Below are 25,969 nucleotides of genomic sequence, written 5' to 3'. Positions count from 1 at the left end.
GGAAACCCGACCAAAGCACGAAATCAGGGCTCCAAGGAGTCATGTCTTGTCGCCGGCTAACAGTTCAGCCTCCAGCCGGGCCTCCTCACTGTGAATTCTGGTTCTTTCCGGAACCGCATTTTGAAGCGTCTGGGCTCCACTGCCTTCTGTGAGTTGGGGGCTCTGCAGTGTTAGAGAATCGGGACCCTGGAGAGCAGCGGTGAGGAAATGGGCGGCCACAGGGACATCTTCAGCATCTGCTGTCTTGTCTTGTCTTGTTTTCCCCCCAGAAGATTCACAAAGGTGAAATCGCAAGACTCCAGGGCACTCCCACCGTCCAAGTTTACTGTTGACAGTTTGGTAGCTAGCCGGACAGACTTGCGTGTGTCTGTCTGTGCATGATATCTAGATTGCACACACATATATGCTCAAGCTACGCGTGTCACCACAGTACCATGTGCCAGGGCTGTTTCTCGAAGTCACAAACAGCCACCTTTTCATGTGGCTCATCAAATGCACCCAATGCCCATCGACAGAGACGCCCACATTTGAACAAAACAGGGTCAGGCTGGAAGACCGTTTTGTAAACTTCTATTTTCGCTTCTGCGTGGGGTCCGCAAGCTGCAGCTTGGGAGCCATACGCAGCTCTTCCTGGTATGTGCGGGCAGCGCCGAAAACAAAAACTTAAAGGCTATCCTTCCGATCGTGATGATTTCATTGGTTTGTAAAAATGTACTGATGACTCGAGTAATTTTTAAGTTGTTGTGAGGGACAGGATTGGCGGTTCAGTCTCAAAAGTTTGCCAACCGCCGGCCTGCCCCATGACACCGCGGCTGCAGCCATGGAATCAAACGTCAACCAAAATGGTGCGGATGCAGAGGGACCAGGCAGCGTTCGAAACCGGCTTGCAGGCCCCTGACAACAGCGACCACGTGCTGTCGAGAAGACAGGCCACCAGAGGTGGCCACCGCATGGACTCTGTGTGTCACTCCCAGGCTCAGCTGGGCTGGGTCCGCAGGCTCTGTGTCCTGGTTTCCCCCTGGGCCAAGGGGGGTGGTGATTCCATGCTATAAAGTGCTTGGACCGGGCCTGGCACAGGGCAAGCCCTCAATAGGCGCTGGCAGGTGGGACTCATTTCCCACCTGAGTCAAGGTGATACTCTGTTGCAGTAGTTCTCACCCTGGGGGTCAGGACCCCTTTAGGGGGTCGAACCACCCTTTCACAGTAGCAAAATGACAGTGATGGAGTAGCAACGAAAATAATCTTATGGCTGGGGGGTCACCACCACATGAACTATATGAAAGGGTCACGGCATGAGGAAGGTTGAGAACCGCTGAACTATTATCTCACATACACACACACACACACACACACCCCATGCCCTGTCAATGGATAGGCATTTAGTGGTTAAGGGGACAGCCTTGTTCCGTACCGCTGAGCGAGCGTGTCCATTCACACCTCTATGCTCTGCAGATTCAGACATTGAGGTTTTCGCTCTGAAGAATTCCATTGATGGGTGGGTTCCGAGCTGGCCCAGGAAGGTGCAAGGCGCTCTCCCCATGATTCCAGAATGCTATCAATGAGACAGTAAACCAGGCTGTCCGTGCGGTGGCCCCCCTCTTTGATTTTCACACCCCAACAGCAGCAAACACGTTCTCAGCCCCCGACATCGATGAGAAACCCATGTGGGGGCCCCATCTGACCTCCCCTGTGTACGCAAGGGAGACGGACAACCCAGCTCGCCGCCAGCCCAAGGCCAACTGCCCCCAAACCCAGGTCAGACACCGCTCTTCTCTGCCCTATCCAGACACCGGCGTTTCTTCCCCTCGCTGGGTTTCCCATGCAAAGGCCACACGGAACTCACAGGCAATGCCTAAATCCCACCATGGGGTTTCCGAGGGACGTTGAGAGGTAAGCACAAGCCAGCATTCGAGGCACCAAAAAGACAGCGGGGTCCATGGCAGCTCCTCTTTCCCGCCCGCAGCCAAGCGTCTCTGCAGTTCATTGTCTGCCACGCAGGCCTGTGGCCTCTCCTCGTGGGCTAGGAAGTCAGCCGGCTGTGCCACAACACCGTCTCGCAGACTTGGCGCTGCCCCTTGCTCTGCCCCAAGGCCCCTTGCCTGGGCCTCTGGGCCCCACGTGACGTGGCCTCCACTGTCCCCACACTTCAGGCAGAGATGGCTCTTCTTCCTGAGGGCCCTGGGAGTTGGCCCTGCTGCTGCTCCTGAGGCGGCGGTCTTCTGCCCAGGGGAAGGGCATCCAGAATGGACCAGTCCCCTTCCATTGTTCCGTACGCCCTCCTGGCATCGACTTGATGCAGTGAGAGTGGAGCTGGTTTGCGGAGACGCGGTTCAAAGAGGCCTGTGATGAAATTTCCCTCAGCCACACGTGGCCGTGGTACACTGGTACCTTGCTTATGCCATGCTCTGGACCCAGATAAATGCCCTCTGCCCCCCAATCCAGATAGGTCAGCTTTCCATCTGGTTAGATGGTGCCTACTCTGGGCAGCTATGAGAGGCCCATCCCTAGGCTGTGCACCGCATCCTGGCTCCACACACTGTACACACAGCGCCCTTGGCCTTCTCCCCGGCCCAACCCTGAAGCCCCGATTCTACGTCGTCGTCACTTCACAGCTAAGCCCACCCGTCTGCCTTCAAGGTAATCCCAATGCAGAGCAGCTCAAGACAGGAGAGCGCGCTCCGCAGGGTGTCCAAGGTTGTAATTTTTTTAAAAGATAATTTTCTTGGGGGCTCTTACAGCTCCTATAACAATCCATACATTAATTGTATCAAGCCTATTTCTGCCTGTGTGGCCAGCATTTTCTAAACATTTGCTTTCTACTTGAGTCCTCGGTATCAGCTCTTTCTCTCCCCCACCTTCCCACCCTCGTGACCCCTTGATAACATAAATTATTATTACGCCAACTGTTGTCTCCCCCTGCAGTTTCTGTTGTCCCCCGGGGGGAGGGGGAGGCGCGGTTTATGCATCGGTTGGTTGCCCCTTCCTTCCTCCCACCCTCTTCTCCCTACCCTCCTGGTATCGCTACTCCCATTACTGTTCCTGAGGGGTTTGTCTGACCTGGATCCCGCGTGTCGTGATCTCTTATCTGTACCCTTGTACTTGCTCCGGTCTAGCCAGAACTGAAAGGCAGGACTGGGGTCGTGATCGTGGGGGGTGAGGAAGCCTCAAAGAAGCAGAGGAATGTTGTGTGTTTCACCAGTGCTCTACTGCACCCTGGCTGACTCATCCCTGAGGCTGTAAATCTCGATGGGAGCAGACAGCTGCTGCTTTCTCCCTTGGAGTGGCTGGTGGCTTTGAACTGCTGCCTCAGTGACAAGCAGCCCAGTGTTTAATCCATGGCACCCCAGGACCCTGATTCATGACACCAGGTGCTCGGTGTAGTCTGGTGGGCAAACTTGGTTAATTGTTAGCCTGGGTCAGGGGCTCGGCAGGGCTGGGGGGCTCTCAAGCCACCTGCAGCTCTTTGGGACGTGTGGGCTGTTCTGATTTACAACTGAATGGTCTTTAAAGGATAGTATTCAGATAGTGGCGATTTCATTTGCTTGTAAAAACATATTACGTATGGCTCTCGAACAGCTTCTAAATTGTTGCGGGACAAGACTGGCCCGTCTGCCTCAGAAGCTTGTCGGCCCCTGTGAAGCAAACGTTGGAAAGTCAGAGGATGCGGGTCCTGTCTGAGGAAGGTCAATGCCTCCCAAGGGTAGAAGCGTGGAAAGGCCGGCGCAGGAGCCAGATCCCAAAGGCTTGCTGGGGTTCCCCGCCGGCCAGAGGGAGCCTCGAACCTCTCTGAGAGGAGGGAGCTGTGCTGGAGAAAGGGCGGTCTGGCCACCAAGGGGCCACCAGGGCTTGACCAGGGGAGTCTGCTGAGAGGCCAGCAAGGTACCCAGAGCCCTTGCAGTGACTTCTCTCCACCCCTCCACGAAAGCACACCACCCCCACGCCCCCCCTCAAGAACCGGAAGTGTTAATGGCTGGCTGCTCCGCTTTCTGAGGAAGTCACCTCACGACTCGGCAACAGGTGATGCAATCCAGATCCGGAAGTGGCACCAACCCCTGACCACTTTGCCCAGAGTGCTTTGCAAAAGCCTTCCCAGCGAGTCCTGGGGGGTGGGGTGGGGGTGTCAGAGCAAGAAAGGGCCACAGGGCTTGCCCCTGCCAGCGGGCTAGAGCCTGCTCACCCGGCCCTTGTTCCGCTGGCTCTGGCCTGCGGTCCGTGATGCCCGTGTTCGCTGAACTTGATCCAGTGCATGATGGTCCTCTCCGTGGGGTGGCCCTCCTTCAGGTTCCCTCTCAGCTGTCTCTCTGGAAGTAGCTCCGTGACGTGGTTCCTCCCAGGGGTGCCCATCTCCGCTCTGGTGGTTCCTGCCCGCTTACACGGTCATCGCTTTTGAAGGGATTATTGACCATTAGTCTCGTCTAAGATTTTTTTTTAAGGCCCACAGGATTGATGGGGGACAGTCATCTTTTTGTGCCAATCTGTCATCGAGCTGTCAGGTCATCCCAGGGTTTATTTTTCGGGAGTCCTCCTGTTGTAACCAGTCGGTGGGTCTTCTGTTCCTCTTTTTAGGAATTTGAGGTTCTGGTCTACATTCTTTGTGCTGATTTTAAATGGCTGGCCGGGGCAGCTGGGCACCATCTCGCTCTTCTGGCCTCCAGGTAGATGAGGCCACAGCTGGCGCGGGCTGGCTCCTTCTGTGGGTGTTCCCAAGGTGTTCTCCTTTCTCTTCTGCTCCTGCCAAATAGAGACCAAAGGTGTGTCTTAGCTGGCCGCTCACAAGATTTTCAGATGCCAGACGCTGTTTCCCAAACAAGGGCGTCGAGCATGATTCTGGGAATTTTATTACTGAGAGGCCTAATCGTTGGTTGTTCGTAAGGACTTCCTCACCGCTATACACACACACAAAACCTCTACTTACCTACCCACCCACCTATCTGTCTACCTAGGTACTACCAGATACCTTTCTTTAAAAAAAAATTATTTTATTGGGGGCTCTGACAACTCTTGTTACAAACCATGCTTCAATTGTATCCGACATATTAGTACATATGTTCCATCGCTCTTGTCTAGACATTTACTTTCCATTGAGCCCTTGGGATCGGCTCTTCTTTTTCCCCCTCTCCCCGCCCCCACCCCTCATGGACCCTGGATAGATTGTAGATGGTTAATTATTTTCAAATCTCACACTGACCGATGTGTCCCTTCCCCTCTGGTTTCTGTTGTTCTTGCCCCTGGATTGGGGGGTGGGGTGTGGTTATGTGCCAGTCATTGCGATTGGCAGCCCCCTCCCTCCCTACCTCTCCCCCCCTCCCCCTTCCCCTTTTGGTATCTCAATGCCCATTTCTGTTCCATGGGCTGTGAGGTTTATCTCTTGCTTATAACTTCCTACATACACCACACCACACCACACACACCCTGCCTAGGTACTCCCAGGTGCCTTTCCTCCCAAAGCCTCTGCCACTGAGTGGGTCCCATCTTCATCACGACCTTCTCTAAGACTTCTGAGGCTGTAAATCTTTGCCGGAGCAGGTAGCCCGCTCTCCTTCCTGGGGAGTGATTGGTGAGTTAGAACCACCGACCAAGCCCCCGGTCAGTTCCAGCTCTCTTCTAGAAAGGCCTCCTCAAAGAAGGTCCTCCAAAGTGACCAGAGATGTTTGCATCTCGATTCCATTGGGGCCCAGAGCGTGTTTAAGCTAGAAAGACCACAGGAAGGCGCAGGCGTGTTAATTGGGAGAGTGAAAGGCCTGGGGGACTTGGGCTGAAGAAGAGGAGGCAGAGGACTGGATTAGTTTAAGTTACAGAAAAGGAGGCTGGGAAGGTGGGCCGTGGCCACTGCTCCCCGACACTCTGACGCCTCCTCTCATCCACTCAGCCGTCACTCCCCAGACACTACGTCCTGCCTTGTCCTCCCGTCCCTTCATCTCGGGCACCTGGCCTGACTTCCTGCTTCCCTGTAAATAACACACAATCCTGCAAAGACTTGCACGTCTCCCTCTGTCTGTGCCCATACTCTGACCTGCCCTCCTCTGATGAGGGAGGCCCAACCGCTTGAGCGTACGTCCCAGCCATTCTCCCGTCTCTCCTGCGTCACTAGTGTGTCTCTCTCCAGCCTGTGTTTCCCAACATCATGGAAACGTGTCCCAAGATCCCCCACTGCAAAAAAGGAAGCCTTGGCCTGGCCTCCTCCCAGCTGCTTCCCCTCCCCCCCGCCATCTCTGTCCTCCTTCCCATCCACCGTGAAGGCCTTTCTCTCGTGAGCCCCTACTCCCCCCGCAGGCCTTCAGCCCCTCCGTTCCACCAGTCCATTCCTTGTAGAAGCCACCACCCCATCTGTGTTAGTCTGGGTGCACTAGAGAAACAAATTCATAGACACAGTCATATGTGTATAAGAAAGAACTTTATATATAAGAGCAATTGAATATTGAGAAAATCTCCATCCAGATCAAGTCCATAAGTCCAGTATTAGCCCAGATGTCTGATACCAGTCTATAAAGTCCTCTCCAGACTCAAAAAACACATGCAATGATGCCGAATGCAGGACGATCACAGGCCGGTGGGTGGGAAGTCTTGTGGGTCCAGTGGTGTTGTAAGCATCTCAGCACTAGCAGAGGTCCCCATATGGCTTCTCCAGCTCCGAGACTCTGGCTGCCATCAGCCTGTCTCCATGTGTCTTATCAGCTGCAATGACTCCCACCTCCCAGGAGGAAGACCGGAATTTCCAGAATCCTCAGGAGAAGGTCATGCCCACACAGAGGCCTCACTGGCTATGACCTGATTGACAGGCTAGACTCCACCCCTTCACTCTGAATCCTCAACCCCTTAGTGCTTATTCGGCTGCAGCCTTCCCACATTAGTGATTGCTCCCACACAAATTCAAGGTCTTCAGGTGACTTCTGAGATGGAAAACCGTGCTCTCCTAGTGTACCTCTTCCCTCACACCCTGTTTCTCTGTTCTCCATGAGGGGGTCTCTTGTACTTCCCTTGATTGGAGGTCCACGGACTGCTCACACTCTCTCCACGGTGGGTGACCCCATCCAGTCTTAAGACCTCGCTTCAGTACTCTCTCTCTCTCTGCTGATGAATCCCAAAGCCCTCTGTCTGGCTCAGACCTCTTCCAAATGCGAGACCTGCATATCCCACTGCCGGCTTATGTCTCTGTTTAATCTTTAACACAGGCAGAAACAGACTCCTGTGTCCGCCTCCCCCAAGCCTACCTCTCCCACAGCCCTTTCGAGCTGATTAATGGCGACCCTTGCCGTGAATTGCTCAGGCAAGAAATCATGGTGACAGCCTGGACTCCACACATCCCACGTCCCATCCCTCTGCCATTCCTCTTAGCTCCACCTTCCAGAGCGATTCCAAATCTGACCACGTCTCTGCACCTCCACAGCTGCCACCCCAGCCTGAGCCACTGCCACCCCAGCAGCCCCTGAATTACTCTTGCTTCCATTCTTGTCCCTCCGATGTATTCCCAGCTCAGTAGCCAGAGGGATCCTTTTGAAAAGTCAAGGTGGCAGCCCTCCTTTGCTGGAAACCTTCCCCTAGCAGGCAGAACAAAAGCCAGTCCTGAAATGAAACCACAAAGATACGTGTGATCTGGTCCCTCCCACCTCAGATCTCTTCCTCCAGCCACACCTGCCCCCCTTGTCTCTTGGGCTTTTGCCAGGTGGGCTCCTGACCAGGACCCTTGGTCATCCTGCTCCCTCTACTGGGAGCCCTTCCCCCAGGGGTCTCCAAGGTTATGGACCCCATCACTTTCCGATCTGAGCCCTCCTGTCCCATAGAAGATGGCAACGGTTGCCTTGGATGATATCCTGGCTCCATTCTGGCCTAATATTTTCCCCCCATGTAACATCATTTATTTTCCTTCTTGGAGACGGTAGGATCCACGGCTCTAACCCTAGCATGTAGGCAGTGCTAGGTACGCCCGCCATGAGTATGGGTTGGATGAATTAGCAGCTCTTACGAGAAACCAAATTCCTTGAGTGTTGGGAAGACCAGATGAGATCTGGGTGGCCCAGGAGAAGCTGTTGACCACGATCGGGTGAAAATGTAGCAGCAGGTGACCGAGAAGAGATAGCTTCTGGATGAAGAGGGGTCACCTCCGTCCTGGAGTCATCGCTAGATTCGCCGGAGGACCTGGGAGGAGAATGCTTTTTCTTTCTTTCTTTTCCTGAGCTTTATGTAACAGACCTGGGCTTGTGCAAATCACACTTCTGTAAATGGAAACTTATTTTAAATGTTCCAGCAGAGAATGCTATTTAAAGGACTCTGAGGCCAAATGAACTGAGCAATTTGGTCTTAGCGGGCACTCTGTCGGGGTGTTGCTCACAGGGCCTGAGGGGTTCTCTCCCATTGTCCGTATGTTGCGCATGCATCTCCATGATTTCCTCTCCCCTGGCCCGACCCCCTTTCTTCCCGTCTTTGTTCCTGCCTTTGCTGGAGCTGAGCTTTGAGGGGTTGTAGTTTCACTTCCACAGGGGGTGCTCTGTGTACAGTGGGCAGCAGCCCCTTCCTTCCTAGACCAATCAAGTCCAACTGTTGAGGGTCGAGCAAAACACTCGCTTTGCGGGGCAGGGGATGCCTATGATCAAGGGGTACGGGGTGATGGTCTCTGGTGATATCTCTGCCCAGCCATTGTTTGGGAACCACTGACCAAAGAGACAGCCATGTGTCGCTGGCCCTTGGCACACCCTGTGGGACCTATGTGCTAGACAAACAGGCCATCTTTACCAGAGCGAGCCGCTGGGAATTTCCCCGTCGGCGGGTCCCAGGACCGGCTGGTTTCCACAAGGACTGGAACCCCTCTTAGTAATGCCCGTGTCTTGGACCAGAGCAAAGTGCCGTGACCAGAGCTTGCTGGAGTGTGTCCCAGTGCCCTCCGGGGGTGGGGGTGGGGGTTCTCCTCGAAATGGGCTTTGGACTGCACAGGCTCCTTCTTGCCCCGCGCTGGTTCCTGGCCACCTGGACTGTACCTGATCCCTCCAGAGACACAGCTGGGCTTTCTGGAGAATTGGGGGAAGATGTGCCCAGCCTTTGGCTCAGAGCGCCCAAGACAAAAGTCACGGGTAGATGGGTCTGCAGAGAGCTGGGTTTGGCCCCTGTCTGTTCGTCTCCAGGTCGTCTCCACTCGGTCTTCTGAAAGCCCTGCCCCCTTTGGTTCCCACTGGACCCAGAGATGGCAACAGCAGACGAGAGGAATCTACGGCTGACAATCACCGTGTGTAGAGATCAGGGCAGAGGGGCGGTGCCCGCACTGGCGTGAATAAGGAGTGCGATGGCATGCATCTGGGGGAGAACGGGCCCTGGGCGGAGAAGGGAGCTCTGCTCTGTGGCTCCACCCCAGAAACCCCATTTGTTCACCTGCACTGTGCGCCCCACCTTTCTTAAGTGCTGAGACGGCACGAGGGACAAGATCCTTGTAGAAAGATACTGAAGGGCCAAACAGAAATGAGGACTGCATCACGCACATGTGCCCAGTCCGGATGGAAACGCGTCCCCCAAAAGACAGCGTGGCAGCCCTGCCCTCCACGCCTCACATTTGGAAACAAGGTCTTTGAGGATGTCAGCGTGAGGCCACCCTGGAGGAAACCAAAAAACTCAACTGCCACCGAGTCGATGCCGATTCACAGCGACCCTATAGGATCCGGGTATCACTGCCCCTCCCCCCTGGGGGGGGTTCGAGGCTGTAAGGGAGTAGAAAGTCTCATCTTTCTCCTGCAGAGAGCGGCTAGGGGTCCCAAACTGCAGATATGGTGCTTAGCAGCCTGACTGATAACCACTATGCACGTCCCAGGACCCCTCTCCACCCCAGGGTTGGAAGGTGGACTCGAGAAGAGACGCAGGCAATTCCACAGAGAGAAGGTGACTACATGACGACAGTGGCAGGGAGTGTAGGAGCCAGAGCCTCCAGCCAAGGATCACCAGAAGCCAGAGAGGAGCCCTGGCGGCAGAGTGGTGATGAGGAGAGCTGACTGCAGGGTCAGCAGTTTGAAACCACCAGCCGTCTCCAAGGGAGAAAGGAGAGCTTTCTACTCCTGTCAAGAGTTCCAGTCTCGGAAAACCCACTGGGGCAGTTCTCCCCGGCCCCATAGGTATACCAGAAGCTAGGAGACGGGCACGGGACCGGCTTGCCCTCGGGGCCCTCGGAAGGACTTGTTCCACGCCACCTGCCTGGCTGGCTTTGTGGGCCCCCGTGTAGATAGCAGCCCCGAGAAACGAAGGAACGGAGAGTGTGGACCTCAGGAGGTCATACCTGGGAGATCACAGGCGAGGGAGGCTATCCTCCTGCCCTTTGGGGCCATGGGGGTGCAGACTAGGAGAAGGTACCAAGTGTTCAGGCATCTGAGGGTGAGATGGCCCTACTGGCTGTGGAGGCAGGACAGGAAGGAGGAGCTGAGGCTGCTGGAGAGGAAACAGCAGCGAGGCCCGACCTTGCCTGGAAAAGGCAAGCCCTTCCCAGCTCCTCCAGATGCCAGACAGAGACACGGGGTCCAGGGAGAGATGCAGCACCCCATCTCCCCTGCCATGAAGTCGATGCGGACTCATCTCGAACCTATAGGACACGGCAGAAAACGGCTCCGGTGGGTTTCTGAGACTGCAGCCTCTATGGAAACAGAAAGCCTCGTCTTTCTCCTGAGGAGCAGCTGGTGGTTTTGAAGTGCTGTGCTTGCAGTAAGCAGTCTAATTCATAGCAACTACACCGCCAAGGTCTCCTTACACCCAACAGCGCTGGTTGTCTTTGCGTGCACGCTGCCACCTGCGCCTCGAGATCGAGAAGCGTTGCCGTCGAATAGGGGGATAAAATGGTGGTGAGGATGGCGCAGGACCGGGCAGCGTTTGGTTCTGCTGTGCATCATAGGGCCACAGCGAGTCAGAACCGACCCGACAGCACCTCACCACAGCAGCAATGGGGGGAGACATCTAAGCCGGCCACCATCTGGGAAGATGAGTGACTGGTTGGGGGTGTGGCAGAGGAGAAGACAAGGAAGCAGGCAAGGCCGCCGGACAGTGGGTTCCAACAAAACAGCCTTCCGGAAGGCCGCCTTTCCCAGAAGCCCGGGGCAGGGTGTTGTGAAAGGTTATTCCGGAGTCGAGCAGTGAATGCTGACTAGCCGGGACATGTCTGAAAGGGGCGTGCCCGGGGCCAGCTTTCTAGGCAGATGACTTGTCCGAAGACAGACACACACACAGGAGGAGTCTTCCGGCGTGGAACCTGCGAACATGACGCTGCAGTTGAGGTCGCTCGAGAAGAGGAACCGGGGCTTCCTCTCCGGCCAGAGAAGCAGAAGTCACGGAGGGAGTGCCTTTCCTAAGCCCCGGGCCCCAGAAAGTACGGGAGAAGAGAGATGAACTCACTTCTCCTTTCCCAAAGACTGGGCACTTGAGTGATTGAGTTACGGGGGGTCTCTCTGCAGTCTTCTTTTCCACGAGGTTCTCCGTGTCCCGCTGGGCTCCGGTTCTGTCCTTTAGGTGTTGCGTGCCTCATTCCGCAGAGAGGCCCAGCGTCTTCCTTCTCCTGGGTCTGGTCTCAGTCCGGAAACTGAGCACCGAGACCTGTGCACTGGGGTGACCCTGCTGGCATTTGAAATCCAGTGACCCAGCTTCCACCATCACAGCAAACACAGGCCACCACGGCACCCCACACTGACAGTCCCCGGAGGAGGACCTCACGCTTGGGGAAGAGGAAGGCCCTTGAGATGAATTGACCCTGGGGCTGTGTCCATGAGAGCAGTTGGGAAGATGGTGCTGGACCAGGCGGTGTTCCGTTCTGTTGTACATAGGTCTCCAGGAGTCGGAACCGACTCGGTGACACCGAATTACAACCTGAAGTCTAGACCAGTGGTTCTCAACCTGCCTCATGCCTCGACGCTTAAATACAGTTCCTCCTGTGGCGGTGACCCCCAACCATCACAAGATTTCCGTTGCTACTTCATCACTGTCATTTTGCTACTGTGATGAATCGTCATGCAACTATGTGATAGGCAGGATGTATTTTCATTGTTACAAATTGAACATCGTTAAACATAATTAAAGCATAGTGATGACTCACAAAACAATGTCATTATAGATTGTGACATATTTATGCGTTTTCCGATGGTCTTAGGCGACCCCCGTGAAAGGGTCGTTCGACACCCCCCCCCCAAAGGGGTCGTGACCCACAGGTTAAGAACTGCTAGTATAGACCAAAAATAGAGAACCTTTTTCCTGCCAAGGGCTACCTGGATATTTATGACATCATTCCCAGGCCGTGCTGGTCAAACATTTCATCAACTTACCCGTCATGTGATAGCTGGTTTTGCTCTCTGGTGAGGTGTGTGATGTTCACTAGTATCGACAGTCTCACAGGCCTTAGAGGGCCCACAGGAGTCCTAGTGGTGTAATGGTTATGTGTTGGACTGCGATCTGCATGGTCGGCAGTTCGAAACCACCAGCAGCTCATTGAGAGAAAGCCTGGCCTTTCTTCTCCCGTCAACAGTGACCGTCTCAGAACCCCACAGGGGGTGGTTATGAGTCAGCATGGACTCAATGGCAGCAAGTTCAGGCGGGGGGGAGGTTGGATTGCACCCCAAAGCCAGACTTTAGACTAAATTTGGCCATCAGCCCCCTTTTCAGAAAAAAAAGTGGCTCAACACCCCCCTGCCAATTAAAAACATTTGTACTCTCCCCGTATTCCAGGATAAAGAGTCGGTTTCTGCTTTGGCATCCCCCTAGCAGGATTGCCCTAGCACCTACTTTGGAAAAGACTGTTCTAGAGACGAGATGATTGCCCAGTAGCTGCCTCTGTGCCATAAGCCATAGAGTTCCAGAGGCACGAGAGTTTCTCATTTTCAGGAAGTCCACCGAGCCTGTTTTTATCTTTTGTTGCTTATGGTTTGAATGTCACGCTTAGAGACCCATCTCCAAACGCACGGTCATAAAGATTTACCCGCTTAGCTTCTTTGAAGAGTGTTAGGGTTTAGCTCTTACCTTGGGGTCTTTGTCCCACTGTGAGTTAATTTTTACATGCAGTGTGAGGTCAGGGCCCCACGTGAACCTTGTGTACATGGACCTTCCCCCATGGAGGGGACTCCTCCATTCGCATGGAGTGATTCTGGGCCCCTCGTCATCATTGGACCACAGCTGGGTGGCTGACTGCCCGACTTTCAATTCTGTTCCATTAGACCAGCCGTTCTCAACCTGTGGGTCGCGACCCCTTTGGGGGTCGACAGACCCTTTCACAGGGGTCGCCCAAGACCATCGGAAAACATAAATATTTCATGATGTATAAGGACATATGGTTCTTGTGATTCATCACTATGCTTTGTTTCAATGATGTTCAACTTGTAACAATGAAATTACATCCTGCCTATCAGCTATTTACATGACGATTCATCACAGTAGCAAAATGACAGTAATAAAGTAGCAACGCAAATAATGTTATGGCTGGGGGGGGGTCACCACAGCATGAGGAACTGTATGAAAGGGTCTGGGCAGGAGGAAGGTTGAGAAACCACTTCATTAGACTGTATCCTATCCTCGTGCTCGGAATGCACCGTTTTGACTACGAGTGCTTTGTAGTATGTTTTGAAATCGGGAGGAATGTGCCCTCCCTACTTTGTTCTTTTTGTTTTTTGCTCCCAAAATTGCTGCGGAGGCACCTCCAAGTCCATGTGAACTTGAGGGTTGGCGCTTCCAGATAAAGAAGAAAGACATTAGCCTGGATTCTGCTCCCATCTATCTGTCTTAATCTCTGTACTCGGGCTTTTGCCTTCATCACTCACCTGACAGGGCTCTCGCTGAGGTCCCCGATGAAGTCCTTGGAGTCTGTTAGGCCAGTCTGACTAGGGAAACATACGGTGACACTGATGGACGTCTAAGAAAGAGCTCTGTACCAAGAAAGCATGTCCACATCAAAATGGCATTCCTGCCCAGTCTAACGCAAGTCCCTGACGCCGATGCTGGTCCATAAGGCCCTCTTCAGACCCACGTTGCCCCATGCCAGTGACACAGGGCGGTGAGCCAGGAAGCAGCAAGATCACGGTGGTGGGTGCCCTCTCAAGTCAGTGGGAAAAGTGGCGAGATGCCGACTGCTCTCAGAGCCGTCATCAGCAGAGTGCCAGCAAGCAGTCAGGCAACGGGGCAGGGAGAGAGAGTCTCTGTTCACCTTGCTCTTACACAAAAGGCCAAGGGCATCAAAGAGGTATCACCAGGCTGTGACCTAATGGAGAGGTGTGACTGCACCCGGAGACAGGAGTCTCTGACTTAATCCCTCCCTGCCACAGTGCCATAGCCAGAGCTAATTCTTAGCCCTCATCTCTCAACCCCTCCCTCCCTCCTCCTTACTGGCTGATTTTCCCCCCTCAGTCTTCCTTCCTGGTTCCTCCTCATCTCCTTGACTTTGTTGGGACATTCCAGGGCTTCATCTAGGACGGTTCTCATTGTCCCTTGCATCCGCTTCCAAGTGGGTCTCATCCGGCCCTGTGTCTTCAAATGCCATCTTTACGCTGCGAACTCCCAAATCTCCATCTCCAACCTGACCCTCTCCGGTCCTTTCCAGGTTTCAGAGAATGTCCAGTGGGCACCGCCAGTGTGGTCACGCACGGAGCCCACCTGTCCCTCCACCCACATGACTGCCTCCTCCCCAGTCTCCCGTGCTCAACCGATGGCCCTGCATCCTTCACGTGCCGAGGCAAAGCGATCTTAGTGGCATCCTGAGCCCCTCTCATCCTCACACCCGACATTCAATCTTCCAGCACATTCTGACCGCTCACCTTCAGAACATAGCCAGTCTCCTTCCAGTTCTCACGCCTGGTCTGAGCCATCGTCGTGTCTAGCCTGGCTTTAAGCTCCTAAGTGCCACCCCTGCTTCCTCTCCTCTTGATTCTTAGGACTGCCATCAGGATTAACAGAATAATGCTTTGAAAAGATGCAAGCGTATTTTTAGAAATACAGTGGGCCCACCGGGTCCTGCCTGATCTGGCTGCCGCATCTTCCCTCTTGCGCACGCGTGTGTAAAACCTACTTGGCACGAAAATAACCGTCCTGAAATGTGTGTGTGTGTGTGTGTGTGTGTGTGTGTGAAACCTCCATGGCATGAAAATAACCATCCTGAAATTGCACAGTTCTGCAGCTTCTAGTACATTCTATACAGCCACCGTCTCTCACTAGTCACAAGACATTGTCCTCGTTCAAAAGAAAACTTGAAGCCCAGTAACCGGGTTCCCGGCCCCTTCTTCCCTCCCTTCAGTCCGTAGCAACATAGAATCTGTTTCTCATTCTATGGGTTTACCTGCTGTCCGGTTCTAGCCCATAGCGACCCGTGCAGAGCAGAACAAAACACTGCCGGCCTGGGCCACCCTCACCATGGGTCTTAGGTCTGAGTCTGTTGCTGGCAGCCCCTGTGTCCATCCGGCTTGTCGATGACCTTCCTCGTGTTCGCTGCCCCTCTACTGCACGGAGCCTGCTGTCCTTGAGCGACTGGCCGTTCCAGGAAGCTTGTCCAAGGTCCATGAGACAAAGTCTCGCCAAGCCTTGCCGCTGAGGACCATCTGGCTGTACTTCTGCCAAGATAGGTGTGTGTGTTCTTTCGACGGTCGTGGTACTTTGCGCATTCTTTGCCAGCACCGTGATTCAAATACACGGATTCTTTTATCTCTTGGACCGCTGGTCACAAGATGAGCAGTTCGAAACCACCGGCTGCTTCAGGCGGGGGAGACGAAACCTTCAACTCCCAGTCTCGGGCACCCACGAGGGCAGTTAGTTCTACCCTGCCCGGTCAGGGTCCCTGTGAATCAGAATTGGCTCGGTGGAGGTAAATTTGGTTTGTTTCAGCTTTTGGCGTGGGCGTGGGGGTTATTTCCTAGAAAAAGATCCGTGTAACATGATCTTCTATGATGTGCTTCTCCTTTAGCATGAGGTGTGTGGCGGCTCTGGCGTTTCTGGGGTTCCGTGTAGCCTTGGGCCCTGCAGAAAGCTCGTGGGAAAGTGGAATGAAAAGAAATGGGATTTTCCCACAGACTTTCTGAAGCCGTCTCCTCTGTGTGGACATCTTCCTGCCTTCTTGGGGCTGCAGGATGCCTCTGTTGTGCACGGACACCCCCATCTATGGGCCTTTCCTCCATGTTTCCCTGGGTGTGCTCTGTTGAGCGAATTTGGAGTGGTGTTGCTATGAGTACTAACGACAAACATTCCTGAGGACAACCCGTCTGAGTTAGGTGGGGTGTCTACCTGGGAGCGGAAGTGCGGGGTCACAGGGTTAATTTCAGGAGCCCAGGTGACACAATGAGTAAACACTTAGCTACCAACTGAAAGGTCTGGGTTCAAGCCCACCCCTAGCTTCTCGTCATTCCCACCTCCAGGTCCCCACCTGGGGCTCTGAGGGGTTCAAACCCTTTCATGCAGTTCCTCATGTGGTGACCCCCAACCATCACATGATTTGCGTTGCTACTTCATCACTGTCGTTTTGCTACTGTGATGAATTGGGCGACCCCTGGGAAAGGGTCGTTCGACCCCCAAATGGGTCTCGACCCACAGGTTGAGAACTTCTGTTCAGAGTAACAAGACCTCATATATGTGGGAACTGCTGTGCCCACCCCTGCTCCCGCCACCGCGTTCCCAGAATTTCTTTGCTCTCAGAACATCTCGCCTTTTCTCACCTGTTCACGGCGGTTCCCCGTTGTCCTGGCTGGTTTCAGCCTCTGCCACCCGCCCACCTTCTCTGCCATCCTCTCAGGAAGGCCTTGCCAGAGCCGAACGCATCGTCTGTTGCTGGGCAGATGCCCTGGCACGAGGTGGTTGAATTATCGCCCCCAGGGGTGGTCGAAAGTTAACTGCACTGAGAAAAGGGGGCTCCTGTTTCCAAGACTGCCCTTCAGGGGATGCAGCTCCAGGTGAAGCGAGCGCTTCTGCCCATTGTTATGGCCGTGCCCACCGGCCTGCTGTCAATGGGCTGAGGGGACGGAACCACTTCGCTGGTCAACCCTGTGACATTGGATTGCGTCCGGCCCACGTCCATCTTGTTCTCTTGGTTTCCACCCAGCGTCACATCCTGTCGAATGCACTTGCTGCCAGGCCCAGCACCCGTGTGATCTGTCACGTCGTCCTCTGGCGCGTCCCTGGGTGGAGATTACCCACCTGGACGTAGGTACAGGTACAGGGGACAGCCCTGGGACGCCAGCCCACCATCGCTGCAAGAGGATGGTGGCCCCTGAAGGAGCCAAGAGCCAGGCAGGAAGCGTGACTTTGTAGCCACCGAAGCTGCTGCTCCTCTGCAGCTGCATCCCTTTTTCCTCTTCCTTCTCCCCATTCTCCCTCTTCCCCTCCCCCCTGCCCCCTCTTCCTCCCCTCCCTCCACCTGTTCCTTTTCCTCCACAAACCTTGTTTCTTCTTAGCCACTCATAGCAGAGTGTAGCTCAGATGCATGTGCAAGGAAGGAATCTGGAGGGTTTGTAAGGCTGTGGTCCATCGCTCTCGCTCTCTCTCTCTCTCTCTCTTTCTCTTTCTCTTTCTAATGACTTTAACTTGACTTACTTGTTTTTATTTATGGATGTCTTTTTTTATTTTCCCTTTGGTTTACGGACCCTACTACCTAGCAAGAAAAGCATATTCTCCCGAGTCGTACAGCCCGCCTCATTCAAACTGGAGACAGCATCGCAATCGGCACCAACCCTTAAACTGACAAAGCTGGTCTTGACTCTCGGGCCATTCGAAACTTGGCACTCGTTTGCCGGCCACGTCTCCGGGCTCCGGTCTCGTCAATGGGGACATTGGTCAGACGTCCTGGGAATGGAAACGCAGGCACCACATCCCTCTGTGAAGTCTGGACCAGAGTGTCGGCAAAATTTTGAGACAGAGGAGCCAATCCCGTCCCTCACGGCAATCCAAAAATGCCTCGAGAGCCATCAGTAGATTGTCACAAAGGAATGAAATCCCCGTTATCCCATCGTCTTCCGTGCGGCCTCAGAGCCACATGCACGCGGCGAAAGAGCCGCAGATGGCTCATGGGCCCTGGTGCAGATCCTTAATGAAACAAAGTCAATCTCTCCGGTGACTTGCCCCTGATGGCGCCCTTTGGCTTTTTGGAGCCTCTCCTGGGTATTGATTGTGTGGCGTCTTACCTTCTCTTCCTCTTGGAAATCCCCAGCTGACTCGGTCATGCCTGCTCCCTGGGCACCTCCCCTGCCCCCACCTACCTGCCAGGAGCCCTCCCCAGGGCTTGTGGGCCACCTTTGCTGGCCGGCTTTGTTCCTCATCCAAGACAAAACCTGGAGCCCACCCAGCCCCGGGGGCTCTCTCAGGGTCTCCTCACCCTGCTGCGGTTTCTGTTGTGAAGGGCCTTTGGGGCGGTTCTAAGGCCCAGGCGACCTATGGATAATGGAGGGAGAACCGGCCAGTCCTGTGTCGTCCTCCCAATTCTTTTTCTATTGGATCACGGGGTGGCAGCTGCCGTGTCACGTCACGTTCTGTTTGAGGTTTTGTGGCCCTATGGAGCTCCGCCTGCCTTGGGCGCTTCAAAAGCCATTCTGAACCGAGAGGGGGGTAGAACAGGGAGTTTCACCACCGCCGTTATCTCGCCATCCCCGGTATACGGTTGATGGAATGCGGCTTGTCCCACTCTGTGTCCCATCCATTTTTTTGCTTTACTTGGGACGAGGTAGCCTTGTGGCAGAGCCCCTGCGTGTTCTGGAAGCGTCTCTCATCTTGGCTTTGGCGTTCTGAGGCCACTGGTCAGTTTGCACCCTGGGCAGAATCACACATGGAAGGGACTGGTGCCCTCACACTGGCTTCTCGGCTTCAGACCGTCTGTTTGAAGCCGCAGCATCAGAGAGGGGGGAGGAAGGAACAGAAAAGGACCTTTATGTCCCTGAAACCAAAAAACCAAACTCCCTGCCATCGAGCCGACGCCAGCTCCTAGTGGCCCTAGAGGACAGGGTGGAACGGCCCTGTGTGTTTCTGAGACTGTCACTCTAGACTGGAGTAGAAAGCCTCATCTTTCACCTGGGGGCAGCTGGTGGTTTCGAACTGCTGACCTTGCCGTGAGCAGCTCAATGGATAACCACGCCACCAGGGCTCTTCTTTATAAGGGGCTATCTCTTTGAGGGCAAGATCAACTCTCCTTTACCAGTGTGCTCTCTAGAAGCACCTCGTTCAGGGCCCAGCACACCATCAGCTGCAGGCAGGTAGACAAGTTGCTGGTCACCGACCGAGCTGAAGGACCCACTCTGGCGTTGTAGGACACAGGCTGCTGCCGCTGTACGGGGACCTGACCAGAGGGAGTGGTGCACGTGTGTGGGGTTTTCTCGGATCCCTTAACCCGTCTTCCCTTCCACAGGATCCGGTTTCAGGCCAGCACCCTTCCTTTCTCCAGTCCTTTGAAATCTGCCGGCTTTCAAACAGCCTGGCCAGGTACACAGCACAAATTCAGACCATGTTTGGGGGGCTTGAGGGTAGGAAGAAAAGGGTGATGGGAACCCAATTCCGGGGGGCCCCAGCCTATGACAAGGCACACAGAATACTAGGCATTAAATATATATGTATGTATGTATGTATATACACACATATATATTTATATGCTTTATTTTAAATTACTTATAGGACACAATGGATGGATGTCTGAATTGTGATACGATGATCAAATGATTTTAAATAAAAGACTTCCAGCATAATATTGAATAAGATTGGTGATTTTAAAAATTACTTACAATTGGCCTCACACCATGCTTAAGGACTTCCATCCTGCCTCCTAGTTCCGGTGTCTCCGGGCTGGGGTCTTAAAAGCTTGCCAGCCGCCATTCAAGAGAAGACAATGGGTCTCTATTTGCCTGGAGCAACAGAGGGAGCCTCAGGAACAGGAGGAGGATCTGGAATGTGTGGCTAATTGCCTCCCTGAACAATGGCCTCCTTTGCTCTGAGACCAGAACTGGATGGTGCCTGCCATCACGGAGCATTTTGATCAAGGGTTCCATAGAAGAATCCTGATCAAAAGGGGGGAAGTGAACGGGATGTTTAATTTTCCTGGACTTTGGACTTTTGTAGTAGATGAACCCCTGAGACTATTGCCTTGGGGATGTCTTCAAGCCTGAGACCCAAAGTCTTCTTAAAACTGAACAACAGCCTTCTAGCTTAACTGATAGATTTTCTCAGAGGTCTGCCCTGAGCATCACATTCTTGCAAGAATTATCTCTATGGGCTCCCTTTGATAACAGCAACTCAGAAGATTAGAGGGGAATCTCAGGGGCCACGGGGGTTTATGTTAATGATGTTGCTGTGAACAAGGCCCGGGATTGCCTGACAGTGTTTTGGCCAAAGACAGATGCCGGGTTTATTCCAGGAGCGCTCGACTTCGAGCGCAAGACCAGAGGAAACAGTGGGGTTTGCTCTCTCCGCACTGCTTCAGAAGCCCTGCAAAGGTCAAGCACGTCATATGCTCCAAACCGTAGGACAAAAATCAGGTTTTGCAGTCATCACAGAAAGCAGTGATATATACCCACTTTTCTCCAGGGCGTACTAGACCTCCATCTCTGTTGTTTATCTCCACGAGGGATGCCCATGCCTGGCTGCTCATCCTCATGGACTTGCTCATGGCCTTCCTGAGTTAGAACAGACCTATTAATTAAGCTTCGAAGGGATTTTTACTACAAGGGAGAGGCGCTCTTAGATGTTGTCTTCCCAGCCCAGCCCGAGATTGTGCTACGTCTCTAGTACGTTGGTTAACAACAGGCTAACTCTCCACCCCCTCTTGTCAATGAGGGGGGACCAATTCCGAGACACGTGCGACTGGTTGCACATCCTGAAAAGTGTAATCATGCTCCGTGAATTGTACGTGTAAACACGGTAGAACTGGCGTGCGTTGGCTGTATAAATTCTCAGTAACAATGGAATAATACAATTTAAAGAGAAAAAAGGGGTATTTGACTGTGGGGACCCTTAGCCAAATACTCAGGGTATAAGCAGGAATACGTGAGTCTCATTTGCTGGAGAGTGCTGACGCTCTCAGGGGCCAACACGTCCCCCGTGAACTCAGTGCAACAGAACGAACACGCGCGCACGCGGACCAGGGCCATCCTCACCATAGTGGCTGTGTTTGATGGAGCCCCGTGTGGCTGCTGTGCTTTCCATCATTTTTTCCTTTTCATTTATTGGTGGCCCTCTACTTTACCCCAGGCCGTGTGTGTTTCTCCAGGGACCGGTCCCCCCATGACATGTCCGGAAGACCCGAGACAAGGTCCGCAGGAGGTGACGCCTCCTCTCTTCTCAGGAGTATTATGCCTGTCGTTCTTCCACGGTTAAACGAAAGCAAGGGCTTTGCTTGTAAAGTTTTTAAATCATTTTATTGGGGGCCCGTCCAGCTCTTATCACACTCCATCTAGCCACCCATGGTGTCGAGCACATGTGTACATTGGTTGCCGTCATCATTCTCAAAACATTTGCTCTCCACTTAAGCCCTTGGTACCAGCTCCTCATTTTTTATCCCCACCCTCCCTCACAAACCCTTGATAATTTATAAGTCACTGTTGTTTTTTCATGTCTTACACTGGAGAACAGAAAAGCAACGTCACGTGAGGCGAGAGAATGGAGCGTCTTGCTGTTGGTCTTGTCTGGTGCCATCGAGTCAGTTGCGACCCACAGCGACCTTATGCACAACCCTGCCCAGTCCCAGGCCATCTGCGGGGTACCAGCTGCCACAAGCAAAATGAGTCCAAGGGGCAGTTATGTAATTGAGGGGTAAAACTAAAGGGACATCAGACAATACAAGGCATGTAATTGCTCACCTCCCGGACGGCCATGATCTCAGCAGCCAGGTCCACGCAGAGAGAGAGAATATAATTTCAATCACAGCTATGTTCAGAGACGTGCAATCCGCCCCCCCATCACATCGTAACCGGGAAGGGGTTATACAATGGGCATGCATAAGTCAGAGGGGGACAATCGAGGGGTGTAAACACAATTGGATGGGGCGGCACTAAGGGTATGCATGTGACAGGATGGGTGGCCTTCTAACCATGGTCCTCTTTGAGTTGACTCGACCTTGTCTCTGGGCTCTCCTTCAGGGAAACAATCCACTATCCCTATCAGATGGGAGTGGGCCCTACTCAGAGTGGGACAGACTATAGTCTGATTGCTCTAGGGAGCTGATAACCCTCAGGGAAGTAACCTCGAAGCAGCTTGCGTTGACCTCCAAGTGTATGGTCATTTACCATGTGCAGCAAGGAGCATCTTAGGTTTGGCAAATATTTGGGGGACAACTTGGGGGGAAAACCTTCTGCCGCCCACAGACATCTTCACAGTGGTTCCTACGTCTGAGCCCGTTGTTTGCAGCCACAGTGTCAGTCCACCTCCTTAAAGGCCTCCCTGTTCTTCACTGCCCCAGGACTCCACCAAGCATGACGCCCTTCTCCAGGGATTGGTCTCTCCGGACAACACGTCCAAAGCATGTGAGATGAAGGCTTGCCATCCTTGCCTCCAAGGAGCACTCTGGGCGTACTCCTTCCAAGACAGATGGGTGTGTCCTCTTGGCGGTCCATGAAGCATCTTAGATGCGAAAAGCCGTGTCCAGAAAGTGAGAGAGACCAAGGTGCCGTGAGCTGATGAGGACATGTGTCTGGCCAACAGTGATCCTCCTGCCTGCTAGGTGCGGAGGGACCGTCCACTGGGGTAGCTATTTCAGTGGCCTAGTAGGGAGATATTGGGGTTTGGGCTTGGATGAAGGCAGAGGAGCGGGTGAGAGGTAGAAGTGACAGAATTACCAGGGGGTGGGAGGAGGGCATTGAGGTAAAGGTGACTTCTTGGTGTTTTGCCTTGAGCAACTGGGTGGCGGAGATTACGAGAGGAATGAGTTGGGTAGTAGGCATGAAAGCCAAAGTTCTGAGCTCGCAGCTGTGATCACTGAGGAGCCAATGGGGACGAGCCATCAAAGAAAGTCAGGGAACCAGCTGTGTGAGGCTTGAGCCAGCGTATCAATTGCATGAACAGGTCCGTACAGGAGACACAATGGGCTGCTAACCTCAAGGTCGGCTGTTTGAAACCACCAGCCGCTCCACGGAAAAAAGATGGGGCTTTCTACTCCCATAGTGACCGCCTTGTAGAATCCTGCTGGACGGGACTGGACTATGGAATGACGTGATACCTGTATCAGCTCCCAATGAAATGGTCTCGCTTTCTCCTTCTGCCTGTGCTTCAGGGGCCCTGGTGGCATACATAGTGGGTTATACATTGGACTGCTAACTGCAAGGTCAGCTGTTCAAACCACCCACCGCTCCTCGGGAGAAAGATGAGGTGAGGCTCGCTGCTCCCACACAGCCTTGGAAACCCGCAGGGGGTGTTCTGTTCTGCCCTGTCTGGTCACAGTGAGTCAGAAACTGACTCGGTGGCGGTGAGTCTGCTTTGGTTTTTTCTTCTGCTGTTCTCAGCCTTTGCTTCCTTTGCCTCCCACCCCCCGCTGTGGGGGGAGGGGGGAGTTTCAGGACTGGCCACCCCATCAACTCATCCCCTTTGCTTGCCCCCTAGCCATGAAGCCTTTACCAACTGGCCAGGGGCTGGCAGCCCTCACGCTGCCGGCTACACGCCACGGGAGGGTGCATGACGGACCAGACAGTGGCCGGGGGAGTCGTGGAGAAGGGAGCCTGAGAGAAAGCCACCCTTCCTGTGGTGCCTGCTGATAATTGGCTCTCCGGAACCAGCCAGGCCCACAGGGGGCAGCCGGGTCAGGAAGTGGTGTACAATGCTACCCTTTCAGGGGACACACTGTATGGTCCCTGGTCCCGAGTGACTCTAAGAAATCTGGAGAACAGCCTGTTCTGAGGGACACCCTCTAATCTAAACACACACACACATGAAGTAAGCAAAAGAGCCCTGGACTTGCCACTCTCTGCCCTGGGAGGGTCCCCAGGTCCTGACCTACAGCCGGGTCAGCACCAATTCAAAACCCAATGACTTCCCGTCTGGGGCAGGGAGTGTACCACGTGTCATGTCACATGTGTCGTGTATGGTACTTGGGAAGATGGAGTCCTGGGGAGCAGTCGGTCCTAAATAATTTGGTGGTTTATTGAGCCTCTGGGCCCCTCGGGGACTGCCATCTTGGTGGGAGCCAATGTCATTCTAAGCATCAAATCCGGTTAGGAAGGTCAGGAATTCAAAGAAAAGAAACCTTGTAGCCTGTCACGGCTTGAAGATGGGGAAATGTGGTCTGGGCACCGAGGAGGAGGAGGAGGAGGCAGGATTGGGAAAAGAGGTTTCAGGTTGGCTTCCACCTGGAATCACCTCAGAAGAAAGATGTGCCATCCGTGTTCCCCGAAAACCAGCCACCATGTCAGTCTGGGTAGACTAGAGAAACAAAACGCATAGACACTCACATTGTAGAAGAGAGAGTTGTACGGAAAGGGTCAGTGTACATTAAGAAAGCATCCCAGTCCAGTCCCAGCCCATAAGTCCACCATTAGCCACTGTGTCTGACACCGATCTACAAACTCGCAAAACACGCACTCTGATGCAGACTGCAGGAGGAAAGCCGAATCAGTGAGCCGTGTAAGCATCTCAGCGCTGGCAGGGGTCTCCACACGGCTGCTCCAGCACCCAGGGCTGCATCGGGCTAGATCCATGCGGCTTCTCCTCAGGGATGGCTCACAGGAAGTGAGCCTTGCCAACTGAGGCAAAGAACTGGCTAAAGCAGCTGCACACTGGTCTGGCCATCAGAGAGCAAGAGACCCAACCATTTATCTCTCTGCCCTTCGATTAATCCCACATGTGTTCATCGGCCAGGTTAGCACAATAAACCTTAACTGTCAAAGCTGTTGAAAACTCCGTGGGGGCAGTTCTGCCCTGACATACGGACGGGTGTCAATCCCACTCTGGATCTCTGGTTTCCTGGTGCTCAGTAGCTCTCTCTCTCTCTCTCTCTCTCTCTCTCTCTCTCTCTCTCTCTCTCTCTCTCTCCCCCTTTTTTTCTGTGTGTGAGACACATAACAGTGCATTCATGTGGGTGAAAGGTAGAATAAGGTCAATGGAAGGGAGGAAACCAGCAAAACCTAAAGAAAAGAAAGAAAACACTAGAAATCCCATGCTTTAAATAGGGCCTGCACAATAGGGTTCCCTTCATGAATGTCTGTCAGTGATATTTGTGGGTGCCGGTGCTTTGCTTCATTGAAAACCATGAGAAGGACCTGATGCTGCCAAGGATGGAGAGAACTTGGCACCTCCCCTCCCTCGCTCAGCCTCACGGTGGGCCTTGAGAGGGTGCAGCCGCTCTGGGGAACGATTTGGCAGTTCATCAGAAAGTTAAAACACCGAGGCCTGAGCTCACCCCCCGTAGATCACCTTCCAGCCAAATGATGACAGGCTTCCCAAGGTGAACAGAAACATCAGAGAGGTCGGCTCTCCGAGACCCACCACCTGTAGATCAAAGGGGTGGCGGTCACCCAGAGAGAAGGCAGGACCGGACAGGAAAGATGGATGGAAGTGGCCCACACAGGGAGGAGTGAGAATCGGGCCGTAGTGTTGTGAGGGGCGACTCATTGTCACAAAACAGACTCGGGTTCCAAGCTCACCGCTGCTGACTTACAGCGACCCCGCAGGACAGGGTAAAACGGCGCCAGTGGGTTTCGGAGACTAACTGCTCTTGTCTGAGTAGGAATTGTATGGGAAACCGATGTGCGTAAGCTTTCACAAAGCCAAATCGCAACGCGAAAGTTAAAAGTAAATAAATGTAAGAGTTCAGATCTCCACAATAACTGGGAAGCCGTGACGTTTCGACTATCTATCCTTTGATACAATGGGGAGCCCTGGTGACCCGCCTGCCTTCTAATCGCAGCGTCAGCAGTTCAAAGCCACCAGCAGCGCCTCAGGAGAAAGATGAGGCTGTGTCTTTGCGTAAAGAGTCACACGGGCAGTTCTCCCCTGACCCTTAGAGCCTCTGTGTGTGCGCGTCGGATCGTAATGGCCTCGATGGAGATGGGTTTCAGGTTTTCTCATCCAGTGAAAGGAATTTGGGTAGCAG

The 25,969-nt window shown here is 53.7% G+C and overlaps 1 protein-coding gene across 5 annotated transcripts in view; it reads left to right on the top strand.

The window, feature by feature from the left end:
• The window catches only part of HIP1 (huntingtin interacting protein 1), a 135,592-nt gene that overhangs the window by 66,286 nt on the left and 43,337 nt on the right, over positions 1-25,969 (top strand). The window lies entirely within an intron of this gene.

Source organism: Tenrec ecaudatus, chromosome 12, assembly GCF_050624435.1.
Source record: "Tenrec ecaudatus isolate mTenEca1 chromosome 12, mTenEca1.hap1, whole genome shotgun sequence".
NCBI lineage: Eukaryota > Metazoa > Chordata > Mammalia > Afrosoricida > Tenrecidae > Tenrec > Tenrec ecaudatus.
The sequence above is the reverse complement of the archived record's forward strand: the minus strand, read 5'-3'. Positions and strand labels throughout refer to the sequence as shown.